The sequence below is a fragment of the Pseudopipra pipra genome, chromosome Z, assembly GCF_036250125.1.
Source record: "Pseudopipra pipra isolate bDixPip1 chromosome Z, bDixPip1.hap1, whole genome shotgun sequence".
In the NCBI taxonomy this organism is placed as follows: domain Eukaryota; kingdom Metazoa; phylum Chordata; class Aves; order Passeriformes; family Pipridae; genus Pseudopipra; species Pseudopipra pipra.
The window spans coordinates 8,301,134-8,315,678 of NC_087581.1; the positions used below are offsets into that span (position 1 = coordinate 8,301,134).

Sequence of the window (14,545 nt, forward strand, 5' to 3'; positions counted from 1 at the left end):
GCAGAGATTCCCCTGCAGCCCGTGGCGAAGACCATGGTGAGGTTCCCCTGCAGCTCATGGAGGTCCATGGGGCAGCAGAGATCCACCTGCAGCCTATGGAGGATCCCACACCAGAGCAGGTGGATGCCTGAAGGGGGCTGTGACCCTGTGGGAAGCCCACGATGTCATTGTATTTTCCCTCCTCTGTCCAGCTGAGTGACAGAGCGGTTTTGGCAGGCACCTGCTGTCCAGCTGGGGTCAGCCCACCACAGGTAATCTACCTGTCTCCATGCTTGAGTGGATGTTATTGTTTACCTTGGCTGAACACCCTGTGTCCACCGAGACTCCGCCCAACCCCCTCCAGAGGGAAAAGGAGGAGGGAAGGGGGGAAAGAAAAAAAACTTGCAAAACCGAGACCGCTGAGAAAGGCAGTTTTATATTTACAGTTTTATAGGCAGTTTTATATTTACACAGAGAAGAAAAAGAGAAGCACTATAAACACAGGGAAGACTGACAATAAAGACTAAGTCCCCACGAAAGGTGTTTTCCTCCTCCAAAGAACAGCTGTCTATCCTGTGCAACTGTCTCAAAAGAGAAGGAAGGAGTTGTTTCCTTCTTGTCTGTTTATATCTGAGCTGACATAACATGATATGGAATAGCTTATTGGTAAAATATACATCAGGTGACCTATCCTAATTTCGTTTCCCTCCCAGGGAGGGTTACAAACCCACTACAGTGGAGCAAAGCAGCCTTGACTTGGGTTTCAGTGAAGAGGTTGGAGAAGAGAGCTGTGCTGTCAGTCTGACTCACTGGGGAATTTGTCTGCACCAGTTCCACTTCACCTAATCCTGGACATGGTGAGAAAAAAAGAACACATGGAGCAGCACATGAATGCATTCCTCTATGTCTGTATGTGTGCGAGGAGGTGATCCAGGATCCTTTTAATACCATTATCCTGCTCTGAACAGCATGGGGAACAGCCTTTTGTCTGGATTTGCCAACCACATCACATCTTGCCCCTCCTTTCTTGTCCACCTTGTCACTTGATTTTTAAGACACTTTGTCCCCTTATGACATTATAATCATTTAAAGAGAGATGAACCTGCTCAATGAATAAACCACTGCCTTTGAGTCCAGCCTCACACCAGCCTGTGCTGCTCGCTCACTCCATCTGAGCCACTCAGCCTCTGATCCAAGTGCTGTTTCAAGGTAAGCTCTAATGGTCACAACAGCCAAAGCAGCTCACGGAGCTTTCAGTAAGGCAGGAATAACACGTAAGTATAAAGGAGCAAAGGAAATGCACACTGCAGACACAACCAGGACTGTAAGTGGCTCAGCCTTGTTCCCTGTCTGGCAATGGTGTCCTATTATAGGAGCCTGCAAAGGTCCTCAATAAGAAAGTGCCCCAGCATGACCAGCACTCAGCAAACCATCCCTGTTCCAGTGTGGTTTCACCTGCCTGATCCAGGATGTGTCTGAGGACGGATGGGCAGACAGCTGCATGCTGACAAATGATGCAGACCCCCACAGGGAACATCCTTTAGAGATAAAGTCATGTCTAAATCGAGAGGGGCTGAATTCTCCCCTTATCATGGGAACAGCTACAGCCCTAATGAATGATTCCAAGCACTGCTTGAAATGACTTAGTGCAATTTAAAATGGTTACCTGTTTAGCTGGCAGGATGTGTCTAGCTTCTTTATGATGAGGGAAAATAGTAACAGAGCATGGGAAGCAGAATAGACTTAACATGAATGTCTCTAAATTAAAAATTAGACTTGAATGCATCCTTAAAATTACTTCCCTGGTTTCAGCATTGAAACAAAATCATAACCAGTTTTAACAACATCTTCCTGTTTTTTTAAAAATGAAATGCTGAAGTTTCTTTGGTGCACATAGCTATGTAGTGGGAGGCCTTGGTTTTGCCTAAACTCTGCCTCAGAAGTGGCAAAAGTAGCCATATCCTTGAGACTCCCTTTTGTGACATGAGGCAAAGCAGACAACCCAGGAGTCTGTTGAACATCACCCTGTACTATGCTGAAGAACTATTTGGAGGATCAGACACCGCAAATCCACATTTTCCATTTGTCTCAAGATGGTGAGCGAGTCTGGCTATGATCAGTCTGTGATGGGTGGAGAGTGACTCATGGCCTCAGTGTCACTGGGCTTGACTACCTGCAGCCCCCTCAGCTGGGGCAGCCTGATTGGCACAAATGCTGTTTTATGACAAATTAGGCTGATTTGCTTCCTTGCCACTGTGGGGTGGAAGCAGTACTGACTGCTCCTGTGTCTTTGCTGAGAGCTGCTGGCTGAATCTCAGTAACTCAACTGCTTGTGAACCTGCCTGACCAGGACACAAAGCTTCATGCTATGGGGACAGTGCAGTACGGGCCCATGGGATTTGCTGCAGTGGGAAGACAAAGAGAAATTAATCCAGTGTGACAGAGTTGTACTTTTGCATCTTCAAGGTCTATGAGATGAGATTTTGGGATGTATTTCCCCTCTGTCTCCCACAGTCAGCCAAACTGTTTCTAAGGCTGAGGACTGCAGTGACTCCCTGATGAATTCTAACTTCTCAAGCAAGCTGAGAATTTAAATTACACATTAAATAAAACTAATCCTTCTGTTAAGATCCTGCTGAATAATGAACAGTCATGAGCAAATGGAGGGAGAAAGAAAGAAGTGCTGTCTACAACTTCCTCAAGCACAAGTCCTGATTTCAGCTCACTTGCATCACTTAGCTCTGGGACATTAGCATGCATCTAGCTGACACTGAAACCTTCTCTACCTTTCACCTCTGACAGAGAGTATTTGTCAGTGAGGACTGTGTCACTACTTGGAGAGATTTCAGGGTATGTACATCAATAGGGGCTTTGCCTCCAGGCTGTAAAGAAAGGAAGGTGTAAGAAAGTTGTGTGACAGGGCTATGGTGATCCCAGTGTGGGCTGTGCTCCCTGGGGAGATTTGGAGAGTGTTAAGCTTGGCATTAGTGCAGCTGATGGCTGTGCCTCCCTGCACTGAAAAAAAAGGCGAGAGAAAAGTGATTTTTACTAAACAGGAGCAGCAGAAACAGGATCTGTCGGTGGTCAGCCCCCTACTGTGAATACAGGGAATATGGTTTCAGGCTGATACGTGCTGGGCATCGGCACTGATTATTCAGGCCAGGCTATCTGAATCAGGATTGTTTCACTTGGTTTCAGAAAAGACTGTTCAGATAGCAGGGGTCAGACAGCTAAGTCATCCAACTACCAGCTTGGGCGAGACACAGTATTTTTAGCTGAAGCACATTATTTTTCTGGCCCAGCCAGACTTGGGGAAGACAGCGAGCTATATTCTAGTTTTTAGCTCTTAGTTGTGAGAACTGGCTAGCAATAACAGGTGTACAAATCTGCCTTCCATGGTCCCTCTTGGGCCAGGTTTTAAACATGCAAGTAGCAACATTTCCATGTCTTGGTCTGGCTGCTGCTCTGTGCCTTTGGAGTGGCTGACAGCTGGCACAAACACCAGTGGTCTGGGAGTGGCTTTAGGCCCCCTTCAGCTCCCAAGAAGGCCTGATCAAAGAACCGGTTAATGACCTAGAGAGTACAAAATTAATGTTTTTGTTTCTCATTATTCAAGGTTGCAGCCCTTCATCTCTTGTATAGGAGCTACTACAAGCAGCAGCCAGTATGCACAGCAGGTCATTCACTGGAGTTACACATGTAGCAGTGAAAACCTCATGGCTGTACACTTCAGGGAAAAAACCCCACTATTCTGAACATAGAGTATCTTCCCTCTTCATGGCACGACACAATTGTGAATCATTTTTGTAAAACAGTAGGTTGTATTTTACTGCTGGTAGAAACTATTTAACTGGTTTACCTTCAAGCCATGTAGAGCATCTGTGGCAGCAGGGGACCAGAGAACCGGGATTGCTGCTCCCAGTCCTCCGCCTGAGCTGTCTCTGCAGCCATTTTATTCAGATGGGTTGTGAGTGTGCAGCAGCAGGCAGCAATTCATCTCTTTATCTTTGAACACCTTTCTGTACTTATTTCAAAGGCATCTATTATCACAGCTCCCACCTCAGAAGGGCATTTGTTTCGTTCTCATTCAGCATGTGCTTTCCCACTTAATTTTAAAGGATTGAGACTTTTATTCCTAATGGCTGCAAAATACTGCATATAAAGATTTATCACTGTCAAAACTGGAATATATGAATAGTACTGGTTATATTTAAATTTTTTTTTTTCCATTTTCCAAGTTTACCTTCAGAAAGGGACTTATTTGATATTTCCATTTACTTTTCAAAGAATATTTTTCCTGCCAGTCAGAGGCAAAAAGCTAGATATCTGGGGAAGCATTTGTATCCTGACAACTCCAGCTAAAAAGTGTCACTTTATAAACAGATCTCTACAAAATATAATTCATAAAACTGAGGTATTCTCTCCCTTAACATACTTTAAAGGGACAAAGAGAATTAAGTTATTTCACCTGGAAAGATCTGCAAATCTGCTCCCTCATAATTTCTAGTCACCTGAACACAGGTTTAAGTCAAAGCCATTTGCTTGACCCTGCTGAATGATGTTGCAGACAAAAAAAAAAGGAAAATAAAAGAAAAAGAAAGGAGTCTACTAAGTGCAATTTAACTCTTTTCATGATGTTTTGAAACATCAGCTATGCTAAAGGCATCATCTACCAGATAAACAGAGTTAATATTAGTGCCTACATCACATTTATTCTGAGTCCTGATGTTCTGTGAAGAAGCATTAAGGTCACTGATGCATGTAGTAAATGTGATGTGTATTTAGGAGAGTGACAGTACAAACTTGCTTAGCTGAATACTCTCAGCCTTTGGTTACACAGGAGGTCATCGTATAGTGTGTATTTGTATAAAACCCACTTAAATAGAGTCTGGAAAGGACCCTTGGACTTTTCTGAGGACTGCACTGCAGCTGACAGTCCAAGCCATGTTTCTGGCTTTATTTAGCAGCAAAATGTCATATATTTGATCCACTCTGCTTTATCATCTGCTGCACTGGGTTTCTACAAACCTGTACACTTCAAACAAAATTCCATATTTTCTCTCTAACAAGATGAAAGCAGACAGAGAAAGGCAACCAGGCTGCTTAACAGGCTGAATGGATGGATACTCCTCACCCCACTTTGACAAATCTCCGCTCTGTAGTACAATACCTACTGTTTTCTTTCCTGGAAAAGGAAAGAAAATGCATTAGTAGTGAGCAGGGTATCTGGAGGGCATGTCACCCTCCAAATACTCTGCTCCCCAGAAGAGGACTTTCAGGCATTGTTTCACTAGATGAATTGCCTGTTTGCTACGAACCTCTACAGGAGAACAGGATATGTACAACTCAAAGTGCCTCTTCCTGCTATTCAGTTAATGACCCCCAGTCCTGGGTACTTGGATCACCAGTGGCTCAGCCAGAGATGTCCCACAGAGCAAACCTGCTCCCCCTAACAGGATTACTGACCTGATACCTCCATTAGAGAGGCTGCCACGGTCTGGAAATTTGACACACAGTCTTGGAGCTCAATTAGTTCTTTAATAAGTTTATGATTAACCAATCTGCTGATTAAGTTTTCATTAATTAGGCTGGTAGGAATTCTATTTCAGAGGGATAGTGGCCCCTATGGTCTTGGAGATTTCTGTTGAGCCCTTGTGTGTGGCATGCCCTGACACTTCTTCCTCCTGCTCCAGAAGTACCTGCAAGAGTTGTTGGGGAGGCACCTGAAGCTGTTGTCAGATCACTGGGGCACAGTGGCCCTTGGTGACAGCTCAGTGTTACAGCCTGGTTGTTATACCTGGCTGCAGCTCAAAGGCTCCCGCTCCTCTCCTCTGAAGTCTTGCCAGATGGTGTAGAGGGAGGCACACAGGGTTTATCTAGGGCAGCTGGAGACCTCACAAGTACAGTTTCAAAGGGCTTAGCCTGTCATTTTGATATTTGGATTGGGGTGGGTGGCTCACCTCAGGGAGGAGTGGGAACTCCTTTCCTCTTTCTCTTTGCAAAGAGTTTAGAGAAAGCTCATGGCTTCACCTCTGGCTTTGTGTTTTGGCTCATGCTCTGAAGGACTGGGCTCACTGGGGGGTGATCTGTTCTCTGTAGGGTGCCTTGGCAGAGAGGGCAGCGTGCTGCCACCTTTTATCTCCAGCTCGGACCCTGTTTTGGTAGAGAAATCAGGCCTAAGTTCGCAGATTAGTCCCAAACTATCCTAAATGACTGCACCTTTTCCCATCCTCAAGGATGGGATCCCCTGTCTCCTTTCTCAGGCAGGGCTGCTATCTGTCGGTGTTAGCCACTGCAGGATGGCAGAGGGGATGGCAGAATGCTGCTGCCAGCTATTTTAAGTTCCTTAATATCCATCTCCTTACAGGTGCAGGGCTGAGCATTTGGCAACTGCCTTTTCCTCACACCTCTCAAAGGGACTGGTGACAAAACACAGCCATGCTTCCAGCGGCAGATGGAAAAAGGACTGGCCAGAGAAAACTTGTGTCCCTGCTGAAACCCCTGAGAAACAGGCTTGAGAGACAGGATGAAAGACAAGGTTTTGGCTGCAGCTGCTTTGAGTGCTGCAGGAGGAAAAGCAGGGCTGGGGGATGCAGATGCTGTCCCAAACTGCAGAGCCCTGTGGCTGTAAATCAGATATGTGCACTGCTGAAGCCCCTGTCAAAGGAGCAGCAGTTCCGGTGGCATGGAGAGCTCAAAGAGGCTCAGGGAAAGCCTGACTCATGCTGAAGAAAGTAGTAACATACTGGGAAAGATAGTGACAGTTCTTAATAAAGAACTCCAATGTCAATGAGTTTGTGTCATGGTATAGTATTTTAATCCTGATGTTTTTTACACCTTTGTTACCCTTTATTGGGGTAGTGCATGGGGCAGCAATGCTCAGAAGAGGTTTGGTAATACAAGCTGCCAAAGGGCTGAGGCTATGACACTGCTATCCCAGTGCTGCTCCTGCCGGGCCACAGGCAGCCCCAAAGGATAAAGGGTGGGTGCTAAAACATTGCTGGCCTGAGCAAGGTTTAAAACTACTTTTGGGGGTCTGTAAATGGGAGTTTAGGCAAAGGGGAGGTAGGTGTGACCATGACTGAATGCCAGACACTGTGTCTCACTCCACACACCACTAATCTTGCAAAGACTCATGCCTTTGGATTGGCAAACAGGCCTACCTCCTCCAAATAGCAGGCAGAGGAGGTTCCTGATTCTGCCTCTCAGCTGCCTACTCTCAACACCTTAGCACTGAGACTGTTGGCAATGCTGCAGCTGCTGAGTCCCCACTATCTGACCCTCTCTCCTAAATGAACCAGTGAGGCAGAAATTCTTGCAGACCAACAATTTTACTGCCCTCCTGAATGACCAGCTGTATGCACTGAAGGGAGGAAAAATCTCAGCTTGGATTTGCCCATCAAAAGACCATTAGCTAAGGATTTCCTACAGCATTTCTAAGAGAAAAGGAAGGAAACATGCAAAAGCAATACAAGAATTATCATTATTTTTATGCCCTTTGCATGCCTAGGTCAGGTATATGTTGAGCCACAGCACGCACATGTTCAGCTTCCCTTGGCACATTTGAGAGTGAAAATTGCCACCTGTATACAAACATAAGGTTTATTTTGTAGAGCTACCTGTTTGTCTGCCTGACTGAGCTGTGGTGAGATAAAAGGAACAGAAGAGTTGTAGGAGTAGAAGAAAAGAGGAAAGAAACAGCCTGAGGGTCTCAGCAAGCAAGGCTTTATTGCAGTAGAGCTAAGGAACTAATGAGTGTGTATAGAAGATGCAGTTGCTTGCCTGAGGAAATTAAGACAAAAAAGAGACTGTACATAAAGACTACAGACAGCTAGAATGGGAGGTGTTTCAACAATTTACTGTTTCTCTTGGTTTCAACTTCAGTTTGAATTATCTTTCAACAATTAAAACATACACGAGGCTTTAACTTTTGTACACACAGACACTTAAACACAGCAGAAGTGGATCGACTTTAATCATGAAAAAGGGGAATGAGGAGGGTCAGGTTATATAAAGGACTTTATAAGGGTCAGGATATATCAGGGACTTTATAAGAAATGATCTGCCTGCCCTTCAGTCAGGTTGTGCTGCCAGGTGAACAGGCAGATGTGAAGGGAAGAGGAGATGACAGTGGGGAGATGCTGGCTGGCTGCTGATGGAGCAGGCAGGATGTGCAATGAACTAAATCCTACAGACTCCAATTGAAAGCAAAAGACATGAAGAGCAGGAGGTTGTAATCTTAAGGCATGGTGGGATTTCAGAGAGCCATTGCAGAGATACAAGCTTGCTTTGTTTTTCTTTTTGCTATGCATTCTTGTAAAGAAACTAATTTTCCTGTTCATAATCTGATTTGAATCAAGAACACAGGTTTCCATTGCCAACCAACTGCATGCAGGGCTCAGAGTATCAACTGTCGTCTTTTTTTTCCTTGTTATTTTTCTCCACAGAAGCACCAACAACTTTTAGGTCATACTGTATCTCAAATTACCCTGGGGACAGAAAATAAGGGTGACAGGTTTATCTGTCCTTAAGACAACTTAGACAACTTCATTGTGAAGTGACATCAGAAACTGTCTCTGAACTGGGATGTCTGCAGGAGACAAGGAGTGGGAATGAGGTACCGGTTCCCCAGAGGCAAGAAGTTCAAGCACGTGCAAGGAGGACTCTCTCAAGTCTGGAATCTCTTTCTCACACACGGTATGCTGGAAGCAGCCTGGCTTTTGCCAAAACCCAAACAGAAATAGCTTTAACACTCAGATTTCTGGACGGTCTCTCCACCCCAATGATGCTGGCACACTCAGTGCTGAAAAAGGACCAGGGAAAGCTGTGAGAAGAGGGAAAGGGTGGCAGAAAATACTCACTGCTTTCAACAGGTCTTTATGGTTTGTAACAGCTGCATTTGCGAGGTGAATGGAAGGGCAGTGCCAAGCTTCGGGGAATAAAAAACCTTTAGCTTCTCTTCAGTAGAGATGCGGAGGAAGCCCAGGGACTGACAGCCTTGTCCTTTCCAGGGATGGCACGTAAGCCAAAATTTGGGGGCACTGGAATCTGCAGAGCTGCCTTTAACAGTTTCTCCTCGGGCAGTGTGTGCACTGGGAGAATGAGAATCATCATTCTCTGATCACCCAATAGACAATCCAGCAAAGCCATCTGACTGAGGAGACATGTCCTGACTTGCAGCTCACAGGGATAAAAATGAGGACAAAAAGAACAACAACCCAAACTAGTAATTTTCTATCCCCTGCATCTGTTCCCTGGGTACTTTAAGTCATATTGACTCAGCCTGATGACAGAAACAAGGTTTCTTCCTACCAGGTCTCCAGGGTCCAGTAAAATATAAAGAAAAGCAAACTGCATCTCCTCTCCTGACCACGCTATGACAAAGCTGTCAGAACAGCTCTGACAGTGTCATGTCTGCAGCAATGTCTGGTGGGAAAGGCACAGAGAGCCATCACTCTTCCACATTCCTCTGGAGAGAACTATATTGGAAACCAGAGGCAGAAAGTATTTTCTTCTGTAAATTGCATTGATTTCATGCTTAAAAGCAGTGAATTGGAATTAACAAGACTTCCAACAACGTGTCCCTGCTGTGTCTGTTCTGGAGAGGCTGCTTTGCAACAGCCAATTCCAGTAACACAGAGAGAGAAATTTGGGGGTTAAATATACCACGCTTTGCTCACTGGATAGGTCTCAGTGGCTGGAAAAGTGAACATATGGTTTTCTTTACTTGCAGTGTTAAATGTGCTCTGCTTACTTTGGCTGACCTTGTGAAAAATCGTACTTAGGATTCACCACTGGCTCCATAACCTGATCATGTGGAACAGAGCTCATGAAGGTCAACCCACATCTAACAACAACAGTGCAAGGTGCTGGGGACGTGGCAAGGCATCACCATGAGAGTGTTTGTGTTTACCAGGTACATCCGACAATCTCCAAATGCCAAAAGTCTCCAAGCGAAGGAACAGAGCAAAGTCAGTGCCTGGGCAGATGGTGTTTATGGGGCACTTTCCCTATGGAAATCTCTGAGGACCATGGTCTTCACTTGAAGTCAACTGGGTGATGTTAGCACTGCCAGACTGGCAGAGGGATCTGTGTGTAGCAGACACCAGAGGCTTTGAAGAACTGCCCTGACTAATAAGTTTTTCAGTGATGTCCATTTACATATCATGACATGCCCCTGCTTACACTTTTCTTCCACCCAACAACCTCATTTCCTCCACTGAGCACAGCTCAGAGTACTCAGCCTTTCCACAGCCCTGTTTGTTAACCACTGCTAAGGGGCCTTTTGAGCACTAACTACATGGTGAGTACTCAGGAGCCAGAGTAAATAATCTGTTGAGGTGAAGGACCAGAAGAAATGTGTTCATGAGTCTTCAATTTTAGGGCCTCAAATATTCTCTGGTTAATTTTTCACAAGTCTGTGATTCTGCCTCTGGATTATACACCTGGTCTATAAGGTCTGACAAGTTGTTTTTTTGTTTTATCCTGCCTTTGAAAAGTTTTAGTATTGTTCTGTAACCTTGTTGGATGTTTTGTTAGGAACAATCAGCTTTTTTCCAAACTCCAAGACCATGAAAGAGAACTTATTTTTTCTGGGCTACAGACAACACATCAGTTTGCTACAGACCAACATTCCCTTTTTCTCAAGGCAACCTCCACACTTCAACAGTCTTGAACACCTGCTCACTGCCTTCACTCCTGCCCTAAAATCTTCACAAGATCAAAACAATGTTTTTCAAGTTATTAAAAGTTGGTGAGCCAACCTCACCTTCCAGGGTGGATTTTAATCTTCCCTGATTCAAATCTATTCCCCTGTTCTACAGGGAAAAAAACATGTAACGCAAAAGGGAAAAACATGGGATGGGAGGATTCATTTCCTTTTCTTTTCATTCTGTCTTTTCTTACGTTGTTGGTGGCATGCAGCAGGTAGGGTGTGTGACAACCTTTGGGTCCTGTCTTTTTCTGTGAAGTTTCCTCAAAAATCCAAATCACAGCAAAAAGAAAAAAAATCCCTCCACCAATCCAAGTGCCTTTTCCAATGTCTAGTTGAGACATCACCAACACCAAGAAGAACTCAAATTGGTCTAAGAAATGGAGGTGTTGTACAGCCACCTTAGTAGCAGCTTGTCACCTCACACGAACACATGCACAAACATCTTGATTTTGGTTCTTCTTTCTAATATTCCATCACTACACTCTGTGAATGCCCTAGGACATAGTACAAGAAATCAGCTGCTTGCAGGTAATAAAAAATCACTCAGCATTGAGAACCATGAACAAAATGCAAGTTAGGAAACACATCTGTAAGAGAACAAATCTCCCTGCCTGTGCACTGGAGTCAGTAAGCAATACAAGCAAAGGAGAAAATGAATTTTAATACTTTTTAAAATTCAATCACTGTAAAATCAAGAAGATTTGGTGAATTAAAGAGAAAGAACAGAAAGCAATAATTAAAATTTAAAAAGAAGAATATTTATAATGAAGTGAAAATCAAGTAGTAATTGGGTTTTTCTTGTTTACCAGTGGACATACCAGAGGACTGCTTTGTGTGCCAGTGGACACAAGTCACCTAAATCTAGCTCTGCAAATCCAACTGTGTTTGTGCTGGGAGCCCAAAAGAATAATTAGAGAGGACTTAATTTTTTTCAGTAGGGAGTAGAAACTATACAACACCTAAAAAAGTAACTGGAGTCCTAAGCAGAAAAAGGATCACAGGATTACTTCAAGTTGGAAGGGGCCTCAGGAGGTCTCTAGTCCAATGTCCTGCTCCAAGGAGCATCAGCTCTGGGATCAGATTGGGCTGCTCAGAGCTTTATATTTAGTCAGATTTTCAAAACCTTCAAGGCTGGAGATGATACTACCTTTCTGGGAAAAGTTTTCCCATGCTTGATCATCCTCATGGTGAAAAAGGATTTCTGTAAGGTGAGAAAAGAAGCTGGTTGGGAATGAAGTGTGCACTCGATGCTCCAGGCAATTTGCTTCCAACTCAGGCATGCATGTTGCTATCATTCCTCAATAGCACAGAGGGGGTTTCACATGAAGCTTTTCCACTCTCCTTAGAACTCTCCAGATTATCCTGGTCATCTCCCATCTGATGGTCATGACCAGGTCAATGCAGACAACTGGCACTGTCTTTTGCTCTCTTTATTCCTGACCTTTTCCCTTTCTCTATCTGCCCTGCCTTGAAGCAGAGAAGATTACAGCCTGGTTCTAGGTCAGGTGAATGTCCTGTAGATGGTTCAATTCACCTAGTCAACGAGACCCAAAGCAGCCACAGTCTTTTCAATGCAGTCATGTCTCTGCTTCCTAGGGAGATGGAAACTCCCAGGTACCCATGAATGTTTAACTGCAGATGGAAAGAAAAACACTGCCAACCAAGGAGCTAAGATCATCTCCTTGTGTTGCTGGTCATCCCCTTTCAATGAAGGATAGAAAACCCAAAGGACTCAAAGTCAAATTCAAGGACTGTTGTGTATTGTGGCTCTTCTGCACATTGGCAGGAGCGAGTCGGCTGTGTAAGCTGGAAGGAACTAAAAACACGATATCTGCCTGCACAGAAATAACCATGTCAAAGTTTTGGTTTCACATTTTGCTTCACCCCCTGCCCAACAGATCAGAGGCTGCATAAAGCCACATTTCAACCTGACAGTTGAAGCATTCAGGCAGAAAAAGAAACTGAACTTGAATCTTTCATGTTATGGCTGAAAGTCTGTATCTAAAAAAGACATAGCTGCTTTGTGAACCTGAGTCTCCCAAACTTTTTATAGTCAAAACCATGTTATGAATTAGATATGAATCTGTGAAGAGTTTTGGAACAACCAGTTATATGTTCTTTTATTGACCTTATAAAAAAAAAGTAGTGCTAGGGTTTACTAGGAAGTTTAAGCCCAGGATACTTGTTTTTCTTTAAAAAAAATGTAAGCAAAACCTGAAAATCTGAATTTTAAGAGCAGCCTCCATTATGGACTCAAACTACTCATGCTTGACAGCATCACTTTAAATATTAAATATGCTAGCCTTGTTCAAGACATATTTTTAGCAGTGTCATTTAATATGTCAAACATGGTTTTTCAGGTGAACTTATTCAATTGTCTCACTTGTACACTTCTCTCAATCTTCCAGTCCTACAACCAGTATTTAAAATAAATCATAGGAAATCTTTCTTTTTTTTTTTGAAAATCAGCTCTTACTTTCAGGCTGGGCAGTGATGGGGGCCAGAGAGGGGCTGTTTTCTGGCACAGAGTGGCTTGTGAGCTATGTTGCAGCAGAGGAGCTGCCAGCAGCCCGCAGCTTTGAAACACCCAGTGTGATTAAACCTTCTTCTCATAGCCAGCTCACTGTTTACTCACGGCAGAAAGCACTTTTTAACTCGTGAGCTTCAGACTGGTGAGTTAGACAGAAGAACTGCATCGTTCCTCCAGAAGACATTAACACCTGCTGACTTAATTGAACCAATTTCACAGCAGTGATCAAAAAAGAAGGTATGTAGGTTGTTTGGAAAAAGTGGGGATTGTCTTCCATTTAAGAGCACAAGGTAGAAAAAAATCAAAGTTATAGCAAACATAAAGTCACAATTTTGCGTTTACAGTAGAATTACCTTAAAACCCTGTAGAGGATTTATTTTATTGTGCTATAAACAGTGCTAGTTTACAAGACAAAGAGTTGGAAAAATTCCCCATTCACAAAGGCTTAGGCTGAATCAATTCAAGCTCTTCTCAAGGTAACCAGGGAGTGGGATAAAAAAGGTAGAGAGTTAAGAAAAGAAAGAGAAAGAAAAAGATTTGGGCAGAGTTCACAGGTGAAAGGGACAATGGAGAGGAAGGAAGGCAAGAGTCCTTGAGAGCAATGGCTCAGCTGTGCAGTCTCTAAAAGTGAGGATGGATGATTTCACTGATATGGAAAGTAGGATGAAGCCTGGGAGAGGAGCAGTTTGCAAAGCAGCATGGAGAGAACAGGAGTCTACTACTTGTAGGAGGCAGATACAAACAGATCACAGTGGTTATACAGGTGAAGCTGGAGATGGATTTATCTGCCATGAATGTACATTACCTTTCCCCTTGTAACTGGACCTGGAGAAAGGACACAAACATTGCCTATGGGGCATGCTTTTCTATAGGTTAAATACTCAGATGTTTTAAAATTTGATGAAAAGTTTCTGGTTTTCCTTCTGGAAGATGTTCAAAAAGGAGACTATAGCTATTTTGCACAGTACCAGGCTTCATAATCTCATTTCCATGAGTGATGCAATAAAAGCACAAGCTATTCAGCCATGATTCAGACAGCAATTAAAGCTTTTTGACAGTTGTGTTTAACAACTGGAGAAATGGGATCAGACTGTCCAATTACTGCTGTGACTTTATAACTTCTTAAATAAAATCTTATCTTGGTAAATATATGGCATCCATAAAAACAGCTTTATTTTCCTGCAGTGTGACCTGCTTTATAGAGAATGCCTGCCAAGCAGAACAAGAAAAGACCAGTGCCAAAAGTTAGAGGTTTGAAAGAAAAGGAGAAGTGCCACAGACTTTCTACACACAGCAGAGCAAGAATACTGTGGTCTTTCCCA

The 14,545-nt window shown here is 43.7% G+C and overlaps 1 protein-coding gene across 7 annotated transcripts in view; it reads right to left on the reverse strand.

Annotated features, from left to right (window-relative positions):
* Positions 1-14,545, reverse strand: part of FAM219A (family with sequence similarity 219 member A) — a 96,221-nt gene that overhangs the window by 18,686 nt on the left and 62,990 nt on the right. The window lies entirely within an intron of this gene.